The following is a 17,706-nucleotide window of genomic DNA, read 5'->3' as shown; positions in this document are numbered from 1 at the left end:
GGAAACTCAGGGGTGATGGATGAAGGGAACATGGTGCGAGTTAAGATACAGGCAACAAAATTATGGTTGAGTTTTCATTTATGGAAAGTGGTAATTGGGAATCCAGCCAAAAGGTATTTGGCATAAGGTTTTTAAGACAGATATTGTAAGCAGGAAACTAGGTCTGAGATTCAAGTAGAAAATTTCAGAGGGCAAGGGGCTCCTAAAAGTAGAACTTAGGAAGCAGAAGTCAGTGTCAGAGGATCAGCTGATGTACAGGTGGAGGAGTTCACCAAGATAGGATGAGATAAAATCACATGGAGACTTGAAAGCAAGCACAAGGATCCCAGGGCCTTAAAACTAATGTTCAATTGCATGAGGAACCAAAACTAGGCAAGGATAGTCGTGAATGTGTGCAGGTGAAGATGCAGGAGAGCATTGTGAATGAGATGTAATTTATGTTAAAGCCAGAGGCACCCAATCCGTAGGATCTGAAGCCGATTACTTCAAGTTTAACGATTCATCAATGTCAGACAGACAATTAGAGATTGTAACAACAGCTTTGGGGTGATGGATGAAGCAGAGGGATTAAGATTGACATCACTGCCAGAAATGGAAGCTGACCCCATGCTGCTGGTTGGCAAGACCAAGTGGTAGCCTATAAAAGTGATAAAGAAAGGGACCAAGCATAGAAGCCTGGGCTAAAGCAGAGGTGAGCTTGCAGGCTGGGGAGGAACAACTTCTGGGAGTGTTTTAATGGCTTTGTTGCAGAACCAAGAAATAGAAGTGCCAAGAAGGTAAACTGCTGAGCAGGTGAATGGAATGCTTGACAGTATCAAAGGCTGCAGAGATCAAAAATATGTAGAGACAACAAGTTATTCTCAGACAGGATGTTATTCGCAATAGGGCAGTCTCGCTTTTATGGCTATAGAGAAAACTGGATTGGAGGGTCTCAAATGGATGGATGGAGGAATAGTTGCAATGCAACAACTCATTCCAGGATGATTATGATAGTACTAGAGAAAAAGAAGCATTTCAGAGAGTTTTTTCTGCCAAAGTGGATTAACAGCATGAGAAGTTTGAGGATAGAAATAGGTTGGTGATGTTGGTGTGTATCATGCTGAGAAGGGGGAACTGGATGGTCAGGAGGAGATTATAAAAGTAGATGGTGGGTTTAGTTGAAGAGATTTGTTTAGAGAAGGTAGGGAGATCAGAGGTGAAGTAGAAATTGTGAATATGGTGGGCTGTGACAATTAGGAAGAAGCTAAATGGCAAGACTTGAAGTTGAAAAGGGCAGAGGAAGCAATGTGCATTGTCTCAGTGTTGTACATGAGTGGAAGTATGGCAAATTGCTGGAAGTATGAGATGGAAACAGTGCGGCCCCATCTACAGAAAACCCAGGATCTAAGTGAATAGAACAAGAACATATCTCCTAAACTGAAGCATTGTGAAATTAACCATATATGGTGTGAACAAGGAAGAGTAAATTAGAATGGTGAATTCAATATCAAATCAGGTACAGAAATAGAAATGGATAGAGGGGAAGAAAGATTGGATTGAGAGAGAGAAACGTAAAGGAAAAGGAAAAACAAATGATTTTATTGCTGGGAAAAAAGAGAGGCATGCTATTGAAGCTTTTCATCTTGCACTCATCAGGACAGCTCGCAAGAAATATCAGCAGTAAGGGGAACAACAGTTTATACTTCATGAGAAGAAAGTGCTGATTGGTGGGCAAGTGGTCTCTGATTGCTACAGGCGTTGCCATGGAGAATGCAGCTGGGGAACAGTTAACTGCCACGCTTTTGTTCAAATTCAAACCAGGCAGGTCAACTCTGATTGGTCAAGGCATTGCCATGGGGAATGAACCAGGGAATGGCTGTCCCCCAAGCTTTTGCTTAGTTGAAAAAGGCACAATGTATGGACATGTCCTCTGTCTGCAAAGGACAGGGCCGTGTGTGTGAATATATGTGGCTTCTAGCATGTGTAGGTGAGCCACACTGCAAGCCCAGCTGAGAATCTTGAATTGGTTTTCACCAAAAAAATTAAAAGCTTTGATAGCAAGTCTCTTTTTTCAGCAATACTCAAGTTCTACCAAACGAGTATTGATTTTATTTTTTTTTAAATGTCAACAAGAATTAAAACCAAATGACATTTGTAACTGTTAATTTTTTCGTGGTGGAGAGGTTGACTGGCAGTAATTAACATTTAGCACATCATCTAAACTGGAGGGGCACCAATATCCTGGCTGCGAGGTTTGCTAGTGTCACTCGGGAGGGTTTAAACTAGTATGGCAGGGGGTGGGAACCAGAGCAATAGGTCAGCAGGTGAAATAAATGACTGGGAACCAGTGAATATGGCCAGAAGAACTAAGAAGAAGGGCAGGCAGGGAGAAATTACTGAACACAGTGGGACTGGGGGTCTGAAATGCATTTGCTTCAATGCGAGAAGTATAACAGGCAAGGCAGATGAGCCTTAGTACTTGGGACTATGATGTTATTGCTATTACAGAGACTTGGTTGAAGGATGGACAGGATTGGCAGATTAACGTTCCAGGATTTAGATGTTTCAGGCAGGATAAAGAGGGATGTAGAAGAGGTGGGGGAGTTGTACTGCTGGTTAAGGGGAATATCACAGCTGTACAACAGGAGGACACCTCGGTGGGCTCATGCAGCGAGGCAATATGGGTAGAGCTCCGGAATAGGAAGGGTGCAGTCACAATGTTGGGGGTTTACTATAGGCCTCCCAATTGCCGGCGGGAGATTGAGGAACAGTTATGTAGGCAGATTTTGGAAAGATGTAAAAGCAATAGGGTTGTTGTGGTGGGTGATTTTAACTTTCCCTATATTGACTGAGAATCACTTAGTGCTAGGGGTTTGGGTGGTGCAGAATTGTAAGGTGCATCCAGGAGGGCTTCCTGAGACAATATGTAGATAGTCCAACTAGGGAAGGGGCAATACTGGACCTGGTATTAGGGAATGAACCCAGCCAGGTGGTCGAAGTTTCGGTAGGAGAGCATTTCAGGAAAAGTGACCATAATTCAGTAAGTTTCAAGGTACTGGTGGATAAGGATAACAGGAGTCCTCGGGTTAAGGTGCTTAATTGGGGGAAGGCTAATTATAACAATATTAGGCAGGAACTAAGGAATCTAGACTGGAGGCGGATGTTTGAGGGCAAATCAACAACTGACATGTGGGGGGCTTTCAAACGTTAGTTGATAAGAATTCAGGACCGGCATGTTCCTGCTAGGATGAAGGATAAACAAGGCAAGTTTCAGGAACCTTGGATAACGAAGGATATTGTGAAATTAGTCAAAAAGAAAAGGGAAGCATTCGTAAGGGCTAGAAGACTGGGAACAGATGAAGCCCGTGGAGAATACAAAGAAAGTAGGAAGAAACTTAAGCAAGGAGTCAGGAGGGCTAAAAGGGGTCATGAAAAGTCACTGGCAACCAGGATTAAGGAAAATCCCAAGGCCTTTTATACATATGTAAAAAGCAAGAGGGTAGCCAGGGAAAGGGTAGGCCCACTCAGGGACAGAGGTGGGAATCTGTGTGTGGAGCCAGAAGAAATGGGAGAGATACTAAATGAATGCTTCTCATCAGTATTCACCAAAGAGAAGGACTTAGCGGTCGATTTGTCTAGGGAAGAGTGTGTAGATAGCCTGGATCATGTTGAGATCAAAAAAGGTGTTAGGCATCTTGAAGAATATTAAGGTGGATAAGTCCCCAGGGCCAGATGGGATCTACCCCAGAGTACTGAGGGAGGCAAGGGAGGAGATTGCTGGGGCCTTGACAGAAATCTTTGTATCCTCACTGGCTACGGGTGAGGTCCCAGAGGACTGGAGAGTGGCCAATGTTGTTCCATTCTTTAAGAAGGGTAGCAGGGATAATCCAGGAAATTACAGGCCAGTGAGCCTTACGTCAGTGGTAGGGAAATTATTGGAGAAGATTCTTCGTGACAGGATTTACTACCATTTGGAAGCAAATGGGCGTATTAGTGAGAGGCAGCATGGTTTTGTGAAGGGGAGGTCATGTCTCACTAACTTGATCGAGTTTCTCGAGGAAGTGACAAAGATGATCGACGATGGAAGGGCAGCAGATGTTATCTAAATGGATTTCAGTAAGGCCTTTGACAAGGTCCCTCATGGCAGACTGGTACAGAAGGTAAAGTCGCACGGGATCAGAGGTGAGCTGGCAAGATGGATACAGAATTGGCTTGGTCATAGAAGACAAAGGGTAGCAGTGGAAGGGTGCTTTTCTGAATGGAGAGCTGTGACTAGTGGAGTTCCGCAGGGATCAGTGCTGGGACCTTTGCTGTTTGTAGTATACATAAATGATTTGGAGGATATTGTAACTGGGCTAATTAGTAAGTTTGCAGAGGACACTAAGGTTGGAGGAGTTGCAGATAGTGAAGAGGATTGTCAAAGGATACAACGGGATTTAGATCGGTTGGAGATTTGGGCGGAGAAATGGCCGATGGAGTTTAATCCGGACAAATGCGAGGTAATGCATTTTGGAAGGTTTAATACAGGCAGGAATTATACAGTAAATGGCAGAACCCTTAAGTGCATCGACGGGCAGAGAGATGTGTGTGTACAGATCCACAGGTCACTGAAAGTGGCAACGCAGGTGGATAAGGTAGTCAGGAAGGCATATGGCATGTTTGCCTTCATTGGCAGGGGTATTGAGTATAAAATCTGGGAAGTCATGCTGCAGCTGTATAGAACCTTGGTTAGGCCACACTTAGAATATTGCGTGCAATTCTGGTCACCACATTACCAGAAGGATATAGAGGCATTGGAGAGGGTGCAGAGGAGGTTTACCAGGATGCTACCTGGTCTGGAGGTTATTAGCTATGAGGAGAGGTTGGAGAAACTTGGATTGTTCTCACTAGAGCGATGGAGATTGATAGAAGTTTACAAAATTATGAGTGGCATGGACAGAGTAGATAGTCAGAAGCTTTTTCCCAGGGTGGAAGAGTCAATTACTAGGGGACATAGATTTAAGGTGAGAGGAGAAAACTATAGAGGAGATGTGCGGGGCAAGTTTTTTACACAGAGGGTAGTGAGTGTCTGGAATTCGCTGCCAGAGGAGGTGGTGGAAGCAGGTACGATAGTGGTGTTTAAGAGGCAGCTTGACAAATACATGAATCGGATGGGAAGAGAGGGATACGAACCCCGGAAGTGCAAAATGTTTTAGTTGATGGGCAATATGATCGGCGCAGCCTTGGAGGGCCGAAGGGCCTGTTCCTGTGCTGTACTTTTCTTTGTTCTTTGTAAATAAAGTACTTAGACTGGAAGTGACGACTTGACTTAACTTTCTGTGGCAAATTTACTTCAGAGCTACCATGCAGGTACAAGAATTTCACAGCTCTCAATGTATTTGATCAAGGCTCCAGACATCAAAATGCTGTTTGCACAAAGCTAACGATGGAGAAGGACATTGACAGGAATTTCGCAATTTCTGTGTTTCATCGCACATCTGCCTTTGCCTGAAGTTGCTGTGGCATTTGCACTTAATTATCAGTGATCACCATTAGTTTCTCCAGCCAATACTTTTAGTTCTCAACTTCAGCCAGACAAAAACAAATTTTGAAGAAAGATTCTGACCAATATTTGTCTCCAACCAACATCACAAACAACAGATTACCTACCTGCTCATTATCACACTGCTATTTTGGGGACCTTGTTTGCAAATTGGCTCCCACATCTTCCATACTTTGCAACTGTGACTGTACTTTAAAAATACCTCATCTGTTCAAAAGCGCTTTGAGACATTCTGAATTACTTTCGAAGTGTAGTCACTGTCGTAACGTAGGAAGCATAGCAAATAATTTTCACTCAGCAAATTCCCACAAACAGTAATATGGGAATGACCAGGTAAGTTGTTTTTTGTGATGTTGATTGAGATATAAATATTGGACATACATCCACCCTAACAAGTAGATGAGGCTTCAACTGAATGTCAACCTGGGCAAACTATGGCCTGTGGGCCACATCTACCCCACAGGAGGTACTTATCTGGCCTGTGGCTGCAGCAGGGGAGTAAGCAAAGTAAATGAGCAAAATACATTTGAAATACAAAACAACTGACAAACAATAGACCCTTCCTGATATTTTTGATAGACAAGGAAGTCAAGGGTTATGGGGGGGCAAACAGGAAGGTGGAGTTGGGACCACAAATCAGATCAGCCTATAATCTTATCAAATGGCGGAGCAGGGTGAAAGGGCCAAATGGCCTACTCTTGCTCTAAATTCTATGTTCCTCCTGATTTTTAAAAATGCACTAATTGTCTTCTGATCCCATTGTCAAATGTGTCTAAATAACTCTCCCAACCCCAGCACGCACACATAAACAAAAACTTCAAATCCGCTTCACTGAAAAATGTAGCCCTTTCCCCTACCATCATGTGTAAGGAACTCCTCTCTGCCCCAAAACTACAGTATTCCTGGTAGGCTTTAAGGTAAGAGCAGGAGCCATGCAGATAGCTTCAGCCTGCCACTACATTTATAATGCACAGATCACCTTAAGAATAGGAATGCACAGGAGGAGCAGCATGGAGAAAAACATAAGGCAAGTGTGCATTTGAGATTACTTACTAGAATACTGCAGTTTCATTTTGCATTTTGGTTTTCCAAGTATATAAAATGGAATTTCAAAACTTCACCTTATTTTCGATTTAGGTTTTAAATCTCTTTTTGAAAAGCCAAATCAACTTATATAGTTCTGTTTCCCCATTTTTCTCATCTCACCTGAAGGTGCTGATCCTTGCTGAGATCTGGTGTCATGGGTACTGGCGGTCCTCGAGTGCCTTTTTCAAAAAGGCCACTCTTCATATACAGGCCTACACATTGAATGTTAGCAGGCTTTTTCACGTTGTAGCCAGCTGCTGTCCTAACCAGAATCAATGCATATTTGAGGTTTTTCACATTTTCGTCTGCTTTCTTCCCTGTCCCCCTAATGATGCTGAGGAAAGCAGTATAGCAGTAGCTGCTGTCCTGGTTTAGATCAGATAACAGCACAGACCAGGATTTGAACCTGGGATCCTGAGTTCTGCATTGACGTGTTAACACAGTGGAGATTGCCTTTATCTACCAGAATGGTTATAACCTATTAAAAAAATCTTGCAATCACTGCAGTGATATTTATATACTAAGATATGTATGACTGAAGATCTCCACAAGCAATCTCAGTGTTCTTTCAACAAGTCCTTCCATCTCAATGGATGGATCCTAGCAAACTGTACATTTTAAACACTGGCACATATTCTCAAGGGTGGATGGGGAAACAGAAATCCCATGACAGCTGCAGCTCTATTGGTGGCACTCTTGTCTCTGAGTCAGATAGTTCTGACTCCAAATCCCACACCAGGACTTGAGAACTAAAGTAGAGGCGGATGCTCCTGTGCAGCACTGAGAGAATGCTGTACTGCTGCAGATGCCGTCTTTCAGATGAGATGTAGATTCAAATACATGATAAGGTCAGAACATCAAATGCTATTTTGGCTGTCACGTGGAGTCCTGGCTGACTGTACCACTCTACGTCAATTTTCAGGCTTCATTCTTTGTTTCATTTAATCTTCTCTGGCTGCAATCTGAGTGTTCCCTTAACAGTCTATAATCATGAAAAAGTAAGAGACAAGTTTCTCATAAATTGCTTATTAGCATAATGGTGCAAGCATGCTGGAGGAACAAAGATTGTAAGAATATAACAGAAAGGGCCGGCATAACAGAACATTTCTAACATTAAGATATCACCTTCAAGGAAAAATGCAATCTTGAAATGCAATCTTGGACGAGCTTTTGTTTCCGTGAGTGAAACCAAGTTCCCAAACATCCATAAAGTGGCACAGAAAATCCTTGCTTTGCTGGGCTCTGCCTGAGTGTGCAAACAAACATCTTTTATGTTTACTTGTACCCAAATTTATTTTTATTTTAATTGTTCAATTCTTGAATATTTGCGGCTGGCCCCGCCATACAAAATCCAACCCAGATGCGATCCTCTGGTCAAAAAATTTGCCCACCCCTAGTTCAACATCTCATTCAAAAGGTGGCATCTCCAACATTATAATACTCACTCAGTACTGCACTAGAATACCAGCCACAGAACTGGAATGCACAATTTTTAGCATGCTGCACAGGAAATTCTCAGAGGATACAGACCAACTAATTTTCCCCCATACTATTTTGTGTCGCTTCTGGTTAAAGCAGTTAAATAGGGCAGGACTTTGAATATTCAAAATCCCACTAGGAGATTAGCTTCATCTCCTGGAGTTCTCCTCTTTTTAAAGTTAAACACTCTGCTTCCCTTGTCGACAACTGCTGCGCGCCATTGCCCACTTCCACTGAAAATCACCAGATATTAGATAGTAGAAATAACTAATGCAACTGTTCTCTAAACATAAATGTAAAATAATGAATGTAACTGTGAAGTAGTGAGGCACTCCACTACTGTGATACTGTGCTCTAAACATTGTATTTAAAAAACAAAACTATACATGACATGATTATCTATCCCAGATTATGCATGTTTGAAGGATAAGACAACCTTGTTTCATTGAGGTGGTGGATGTTCCTACTGGGAAGGAAACAATTCTCCACCTAGCAAGCACTCCTAGGACAGAAGCAAAACTGTCCCTACACTTCCCTTAAAAATGATTACTTTCAGCTTCAGAATGACTGACACCTACTTGTATCATCCTTGTGATCTGTTGGTGAAATGGTTAATTTGTTCAAACATAACTAATAGATCTGAGACCAGTAGCAGGCTGTTAAGATGAGTTTTGTTACATTCAAAACAAGTGGAAACATTTTGTAGAATTCTCAGTTAATAAAAAGCTTGGGTACTTCAGGGCCATTAGATGGGCAGATCTAATAGGTCAAATAAGGGAGTACATTAGAAAAAGAAACATTTCAGGTTATCAAGAGCAAAACAAGTCCAATAAAATCTTCATCACCTCAGCAAAGGCTGCATGCAGATTGTTATTCTACAGCCAAAATTTTTTGTTGTACAACAGCAGCAAAACATATCCCAGTTCAAACCAGCAAAGTCAGCATTCATAATAGCAAATACAATGGTTTTTGTTTACAAATTTACTACAAGGAATTACAGCTTTGAAGATTTGTTGAACTTGATAGTGCATAAAGTACAAATTTTACCCTCCCAAGTGAGTACACTGTATTATACCAGTGAGTCATATCCTCTACTTTTTAAAAAAATCTCTACAAATTTAACTGAACAAATTTCACCAATTTAGAAAAAAATACAAATTCCTGAGGAAAATAAAACACCTAACAGCTCTTCTGCTCTTAGAACAGGCTTTCAATCAGCATCCTGAACACATTTCAAGACCAGTCAAAACTATGGAGGAAAAAATTCCATTAAAGCTTATTTTCAGGCACAAGGAAAGCAAATTACAATCACCTTGTGCCTGGCTGCATGCAAACTTCATAATGGTTCCTCAACAAAATGATGCCAGCCTCTAGCTGAGCACAACCCGCACTGCTGACTGGTTCAAAGTTCAGCAGTGGACCCAGCAGCAGCAGCATGGGAGGCTAGCACATGTGCTAGCTAACCCGCACATCTCAAAGGCAGCTTCCCCCTCTTGAGGAGCTGAACTCATGCAACAGCAACTGCTATAACTCTGTGGATCACTTGGCTGAAAGAGAAAGCATAGCAAACAGGGCAACACGTATGAGAGAAGTTTCCCAGGTTTTCTGATGTAGCATAATAAACATTAGTGATGGAGGTGGATAAAAGCAATGCCATGTATCCACAGGAGGGCCAGAAGCACCTCAAGGCACACCCTGAGAAGGGAATGGGACAGCAAGTGACCAGGGAGGTTAATTCTTGGTGTCTGATCCAAGGACCTGGTAGCAGTGCCGAAATGAAGTTCAGTAATCAATGAGTACATCTTCACATGACATCTACTACCCACAATATCACCATCCTCTCACATTGCTCAGTGCCCCACAGCCCCATCATTCACCCACCTGCAACTGGACTCATGCCTAATATTCAGATGCTCCATCTCACTCTCACACACTAGCCAATGTTGCCAGCCTCACAACCACCTCTTGCAGATTCCAAATGCCTTCAGCTCTTCAGCTATGGCAAGCACATTACCCAAGCGCAATGCAACAAACTCAATGATTCATTGACATTCTTTCCTCTCTCTAGCAGGACAAGCAACCTTCGGGAACAATAGATACCCAGCAGGACACAGGCAAACTGCATTTCCTGTGCCCTCTAGAGAAGATGGTGCTGTGCATCAGCATACAGCTGTAGCTGAGTCCATTGCATCCAGCATTGCAAAGAACATTAAAATGGTGTGTTCTTTCCTTATCTCCTGAAATCCAACCTCACCTTATCTGACATGTAGTGCAAGCTGCAGATGGTGTAACCATGGATCTCGAGCTTTCAAACCCTTCCCTCCTTCCCTCACATCCCCTTTCAGATATCCAGGATTTGCTGCCTGGCCAGCCACTGCACCTTCAGTATGAAAGAAGAGTATCACACCAGGCCTCTAATTTCATCATCTGTAAACTGATATGGTATGGTATGGATGGTATGTGACTTGGAAGGGAACTTGCAGGTAATCATGTTCCAATGCATCTGCTGCCCTTATTCTTCCAGGTGGTTAAAAGTTGCGGGTTTAGAAGATGCTGTCGAAGGAGCTTTGGCGAGTTGCTGCAGTGCATCCTGTAAATGGTATATACCACTGCCACCAGCTCAGACAATGGTAGTGTATGTACTTTAGAGAGTACTATAGAAATGGGATCAGCTTAAGGTGAGTCACAAGTGAGCTGCAACCAGGTCAGAAGGAAAGGATGACAAGTGTGCCAGCTCACCAGAGGACAATGCCCAATGATACCAGGGTAACCACTGGAGTTCAACATCTACTGCTTGAGGATTATAACATTTCCAGGACTGATTCTCAATTTTATTAAAACTAAACTGTTACCAATAACTGCAAATTAAATTAACTTTTTTGGCTAGTAAAAAGAGTTCTAAATTTCAGAAGTTATTTCTATGAATGGGAAACTAAAAAAAGAACCCCCTTTTGAAAGTATTCAAAAGAAAAAGGGTGTTACAAACAAATAGTTGGCCAAAGAAAACAGCTTTAGATGGCTTGGAACGGTGGTGTCCCAATGCAATGCGTTACCCATACTGTTAATGTTTAATCTGAGCTTTGGTGTATGGACAAGTGGAACTGTAATCCTACACCCTATGTGGCAGCAGTGTGTACCATCTGCAAGATGCACTACAGCAACTCGCCAAAGCTCCTTCAACAGCACCTTCCAAACCCGCGACCTCTACCACCTAGAAGAACAAGGGCAGCAGGTGCATTGGAACATCATCACCTACAATTTCCCCTCCGAGTCACATAGCATCCTAACTTGGAACCATATTGTTATTCCTTCACTGTTGCTGGGTCTAAATCCTAGAACTTCCTCCTAACAGCACTTCAACATGAACTGCAGTGGTTCAAGATGGCAGCTCACCATCACCTTCTCAAGTGCAATTAGGAATTGGGTAATAAAAACCAGCGATGCCACATTCCATGAACCAATAAAAAGGAAAAAGGGCAACGGAGACAGGAAGTACAGGTGAAGGGATAAATTAAACCAAGTCATCTTTAGCTACTGTTAAATATGATCTAGCAACATTAGAGCAGGATTTACAGAGTTTAGAATAGATTGTCTTCATACAAACATATGAAATAGGAGAAGTAAGCCATTTGGCCCCTCAAGCCTACTCCGCCATTTAATAAGATCATGCCTGATCTGTTTGTGTTTCATGTTCCACATTCCCATCTACTCTGATAACCTTTGATTCCCTTGCCTAACAATCAATGAATAGTCTGTCCTGTCCCACTCAGGCATTGTTATCTTTTCATAACCACCAACACAAAAGTAAAAGATAAAAAACACTAAACTGAAGATTTTTTTCAGTGACTACTCAATAACTACATTCATTGGGAGGGATTAAACGCAAAATAAAACTTACAACTAGTAAGAACGGATAGTTAATGGCAATGAAGGATGCGGATAAGGTCAAATGAACACAAGACTAAATGGCTCATAAGAAAGAAAAGAACTTCTCTCAAGTTAATGGAACTTAACATATATTTTATGAAAAATATTCAAAAGCCCACTGAAAACAATCACAGTTGCAACTTCAGAAGAACCTAACACAGTTCCGAAGTTTCAAATCCAATGTTTTTTTTGTTTTACTTTTTCTGAAAGGTCGTGTCTGTGGAACTTTGTAATATTGAGTTGTTTCAATATATTGTGCAGCTCATAGCATAGAATAACAAAGTAGGAACTAATCATCTAGTTTCAGAGACTATATATCTTGTACCTTTATTCAAGTATTGGACAGGAAACTGTAACTCACAGTAAAAATCAGTTTACTTCAAACAGAAATAAACAAGTAATATTAAGTCATGCATTGCGACACATTAAGAGTTCTGAACAAAGGTTAAGGGTTTCAGCATTGATGATTTCATTTTAAATCCTAGTTCTGAATCAAATGATTCAAGCTTTTAATCAGTCACTGTTCCAAGCATGCAGTCACTAACTGAAAGCCTTTCAACCACCTTGTTGCTTAAGTATGCATGGTAATCAAGCTCCCGCCCTCACACTGCTGAGTTTGGTAACTCTATCGAGACACTTCTTCTGATGTCACCAGTACTTCCTCAAAATACCACAGAAAAATAGATTCTTGTAATGATTTGATTTTTAAATTGGTCACTGATGGAGACAAGTACAGAGCTAAATTTGCAAAGCTGTAAGCTTTTTTGAAAAAGTCATATTGAAAAATGCAGTACAATTTAATTTCAGTGTTTGAACTTAGCTGCCCCCTTCAATGACTTTTGAAAAAACCAACACTCAAATGAGAAAGCTTGATATTTGGTGACTCATTGAATTGAGATGTTGCCAAGGTCACCTACTCCCACCTGGCAGGGTCTGGTGTAGAAATTTGGGGTCATGGTGACCTTGACAACCACTTCTTACCCTGCTGTGAGGTTGCAGGTCGGGTTGCAGGCGGTGGCACAACTCAGTCACCTCCTCCTTGATGAAACACAGGTGGCCTCACATACACCTCCATCTCATGCAGGAGCATGAGTAAGAAGTGCTCCCTAAAGATCCTACATAGATACAGTCTTCAATTAAGAGCACTCCTCTCTGGTGCCTGTGGTCCATTTATATCCAAGTCATGTTGTAGCCCTAGAGGCACTACAACTATAGCTGCCATTATTGAAGCAGGCTTTCAACTAACAGGCCAGACAATCCCTCTGACTCTTTGCCAACATTAAGCACCACTTTCACATAAATTCAGTAAGTTTGTTAAACTCCTCCAATAACAATCAACACAGTAGTTCCAGCAAAAAAAAATTTCAAAAGTATCTCAACTGAAGGCTGTATCATTAGCCTTTTAAGTAGTGCTAATTGACGATAGGGTAGGAGGTCTCTCCTGCAGCTTAACATGGGAGTTATGAAGAGGACTTTAATAGGACCTGTATGATCCAAAATAGCAGACTGTGATAAATCAGCATTAGAGGCCAATTGATATCATGATCCCCCTACTGTGCATGTTTCCAGCACACACACAAGCCCAAACGAGTACCTGTGCCGTTAGGGCATCCGACAAATGCTGTGGCAGTGCTGTAGGGATAACAGCAGCACCACTACGAAGTCCCAACTTTGCAGTCTAGACGTCTACAGAAGGCAGAGATGCCCAGGTCCAACTTTACAACTTTAATTATATTTCCATGCGACTACAAGAATGGAAAAAGAGGGAGGGGAAAGCTCTCGTGAAACACCTTGGGATGTTTTGCTACATTAAAGACTCTACATAAAGACTGAAGTGCGCACTCACCTGCTCCTGATATCAGACTGCTGGTCTGTTACTGTCACTCGGTACGAGCATTACCCCGCTCCATCCTACTTCAGTGATAACCAGCGGAGACGCTGCCTCTTCCTTCCTTGTTTCCTGAATTAAGCCACAGGCGATAATCCGATGGCCGTCTTCCTTGCCCCCGATTCCGCCTTCAGTGGAGAGTTTCACTACCCAGAATTCAGCGCTACGATGTCCGTCTCTCTCTGCCGTCCCCCTTGTCCTCCCACTGTCGTATCCCCACAAACACTCGCATCTCATCATTGGTTCCGAAAAAAATGTACACAAAACCGCATGGTGTTATTTCCTCTACCTACAGTACTCTGCAGCAAAATAATTCACATTCAACTCATACTCTTCCCTCACCACAAAATAACAATTGGTAAAAATAAAATCAGTCTGTTGTTTTAATGAATGTGTTTAATTTAACACTAACTTACAACAATAACATAATGCCAAAGCTATCGTTTCATAAATCATGAGACAAATTATTAAAAATGAAAATTGTGATATCTTGGAAGGACATACTTGGAATTCTAGTACCCAACTGAATTGTATTTTTTCCTGATTTTGGTTTATATGCTTGCATACATACACAAATGGCCCCAAGAGGGTGCTATTACACTCCTTAACAAAAAAGGTACACAATGTTCAAATTCCATACAACTGATATACATTTCTTGTTCTGCGTTTATTTACAAATTCAGCTTAACCACTGGTTTCCTATTCCTAAGAGGACACTGCCTTACTTGACCCAACCTTCTAAAATTTAGGCAAGGGCCTTGACCTTCAGTTGACTTTTCCACTTCCTCAGTCATTTCTGTCTGAGTCTGACTTGGATCTGAACTTGTTTTAGGCACAAAGATAAAAGCAAAAAACTGTGGATGCTGGAAATCCAAAACAAAAATAAAAATACCTGGAAAAACTCAACAGGTCTGGCAGCATCTGCGGAGAGGAACACAGTTAATGTTTCGAGTCCGTATGACTCTTCAACAGAACTAAGTAAAAATAGAAAAGAGGTGAAATATAAGCTGGTTTAAGGGTGGTGGGACAGGTAGAGCTGGATAGAGGGCCAGTGATAGGTGGAGATAGCCAAAAGATTTTGAACAAGGCAAAAGAGAGATACAGAAATCCTGTTGGAGAGAAGAGCAATACTTCTTCAAGGTAGGCATTCCTTGAAGAGTAGTGGCAGTCAATTAAACACTAAGATAAAAGCAAAAAACTGTGGATGCTGGAAATCCAAACAAAAATAAAAATACCTGGAAAAACTCAGCAGGTCTGGCAGAATCTGCGGAGAGGAACACAGTTAACTTTTCGAGTCCATATGACAGCATTTTTAGGCACTTGTGTTGGAGTAACATGGTACTCCACTCATATCCCAACTAACGGATTCATCAGACCCATTTGATTTTTCCCAACTTCAATTATCATGAACCTCTGAAGGAAAAACATGATCTATATGTAGAAACCCAATCTTTCCACAACCAACATCCTGACCAAACATATGCAAAGGACCACATATTTTCATGACTTTTCTGTGTAGCCCTTCAACTATTTATGATGATGTTCTTTCAACTTAATCTTCTGGTTCAACTTCAGATTTATTTCTCCCACTCTACTCCTGTCATGACTCTCTTTCTGCCTGGATTTTCTCTCTCCTACTCACTGTGCTAAATGTGTCTTCAGCAATTAAAACCTTGTTCTAGGCTGTTTACTAAGAAACAATTCAGCTGGTGTTCTACCGTTAGTACATGAGGTGCATTACAATAAGTGAACAAAAAATTCAGTACTTTGTGATACAGTGACATCTGATGTTCCTTCCAATTTGTATCTAGCATTTTCTAAACAAGGGCACTCTTAACAATTTGTGTGCTTTGCTACTTCATTTGAAGCAGGATGATATGGTGGAACTCTAGTGTTCTACCCCATTCATTCTCATGAATGTTACAAACTCTTCTCAATAAAACTGGGGTCCGTTCCCAGACACAATTTCTTCTGGGAACCCATAAGCAGCAAAGAAACTATCAAAATATCTAGAGTTTTGCTAGTTGTTTTTCAATTCACTGGAAACCCCTCAATCCACTTTGAATGCTTATCTATCACAATGAATAGCTGTTGTCCTTCAAATTCTGCAAAAACTATGTTCAGCCTCTTCCACACTCAAGTTTGCAATTTCCATGATTGCTAAGGTACCAATGGTGGCTTCTTTTCTACTGCTTGACAATACTCTACACTGTTTCATTGTGTCTTCTATATCCTTACCTAACCCCGGCCACCAAATATAGTTTCTTGCTAGACTCTTTGTCAAACCCATCCCTAAGTGTTAATCTTGAAGATTGCATAGCAACTGCAATCTGTACCTTTCAGAAATTACCATTCTGGCTCCCCACATAACACAACGTTTATCAAATGACAATTCATCCTTATGCGTAAAAAAATGGCCTGATTTCTAAATCCAGTATCTGTGTTGGCCATCTCTTTGCAATATAGTCATATACCCTTGCCAATATAGAGTCCCAACTAAATGTTCTACCAATGTCATCTGCTGTGACTGGCAACTCACCTACATCTGAAAAGAAAAAATACACCTTCCCTGTTAGACTTTACCTCTGATGGGGATAGTAATCTAGACATTGCATCACCATTACAATGGTCTTCTGATCGTCTATACATAATGTCGTACAGATAAGCAGACAAAATCGAAGCCCATTTCTGCATTAGGCTGCAGCTAAAGTGGTGACTGGAGACTTTGGATTCAAATAGATTCAATCTTTCAAAACTCAGGTAGTTTATTTGTAATTGTAAGATTTTATTAGTGGTAGTAAGGCTTACTAATAGTAGTACAAGTTTATTCACAGTACGGTGCATTAATTATTTATATATTAAGGAAAGTAAATTGATTAACACATATGGCAGGACAGGAGCTGTGTTGCAGCTGGAGTATGTAGGGCCTGATGGATCCCAGACATATGTCTGCAGTGACTGGCTGCAGCTTCGGCTCAGGGTCAGTGAGCTAGAAGCCGAGAAACAGAGACCGGTACATCAGGAAGGGGGAAAATTACCCGGACACTTTGTTCCAGAGGGCAGTCACACCTCTTAGGATAGGATCTTCTAATTTGGTCAGTGGTTAAATCAGGCACAGGCACAGATGGCTGTGACTGCAAGTGAGGCAGGTAAGGGGATTGAGAGCAAAAACAAAAATACCTGGAAAAACTCAGCAGGTCCGGCAGCATCTGCGGAGAGGAACACAGTTAACGTTTCGAGTCTGAATGACCCTTCAACAGAGCTAAGTAAAAATAGAAGAGAGGTGGAATATAAGCTGGTTTAAGGGGGGTTGGGACAAGTAGAGCTGGATAGAGGGCCAGTGATTGGTGGAGATAACCAAAATATGTCACAGACAAAAGGGCAAAGAGGTGTTGAAGGTGGTGATATTATCTAAGGAATGTGCTAATTAAGGGTAGAAAGCAGGACAAGCAAGGTACAGATAGCCCTAGTGGGGGTGGGGTGGGGTGAAGGAATCAAAAAAGGCTAAAAGTTAGAGATAAAACAATGGATGGAAATACATTTAAAAATAATGGAAGTAGGTGGGAAAAGAAAAATCTGTATAAATTATTGGGAAAAAAAGGGGGGGGGATCGGAAAGGGGGTGGGGATGGAGGAGAGAGTTCATGATCTAAAATTGTTGAACTCAATATTCAGTCCGGAAGATGAGGTGCTGTTCCTCCAGTTTGCGTTGAGCTTCACTGGAACAATGCAGCAAGACATGTGGGCAAGAGAGCAGGGTGGAGTGTTGAAATGGCAAGCGATAGGGAGGTCTGGGTAAGACCGAA

The 17,706-nt window shown here is 41.7% G+C and overlaps 1 protein-coding gene across 4 annotated transcripts in view; it reads right to left on the bottom strand.

The window, feature by feature from the left end:
* Nucleotides 1-14,065, bottom strand: part of dop1a (DOP1 leucine zipper like protein A) — a 366,113-nt gene extending 352,048 nt beyond the window's left edge. For all 4 annotated transcript variants that reach the window (XM_078556811.1, XM_078556812.1, XM_078556813.1 and 1 more), the window contains exon 1: nt 13,860-14,065. The gene's annotated coding sequence lies outside the window, so the exon portion shown is untranslated. The remainder of the gene's footprint in view (nt 1-13,859) is intronic.
* Nucleotides 14,066-17,706: the final 3,641 nt, after the last annotated feature.

The sequence above is a fragment of the Cetorhinus maximus genome, chromosome 14 (genome assembly GCF_964194155.1).
Source record: "Cetorhinus maximus chromosome 14, sCetMax3.hap1.1, whole genome shotgun sequence".
Lineage (NCBI taxonomy): Eukaryota > Metazoa > Chordata > Chondrichthyes > Lamniformes > Cetorhinidae > Cetorhinus > Cetorhinus maximus.
The sequence above is the reverse complement of the archived record's forward strand: the minus strand, read 5'-3'. Positions and strand labels throughout refer to the sequence as shown.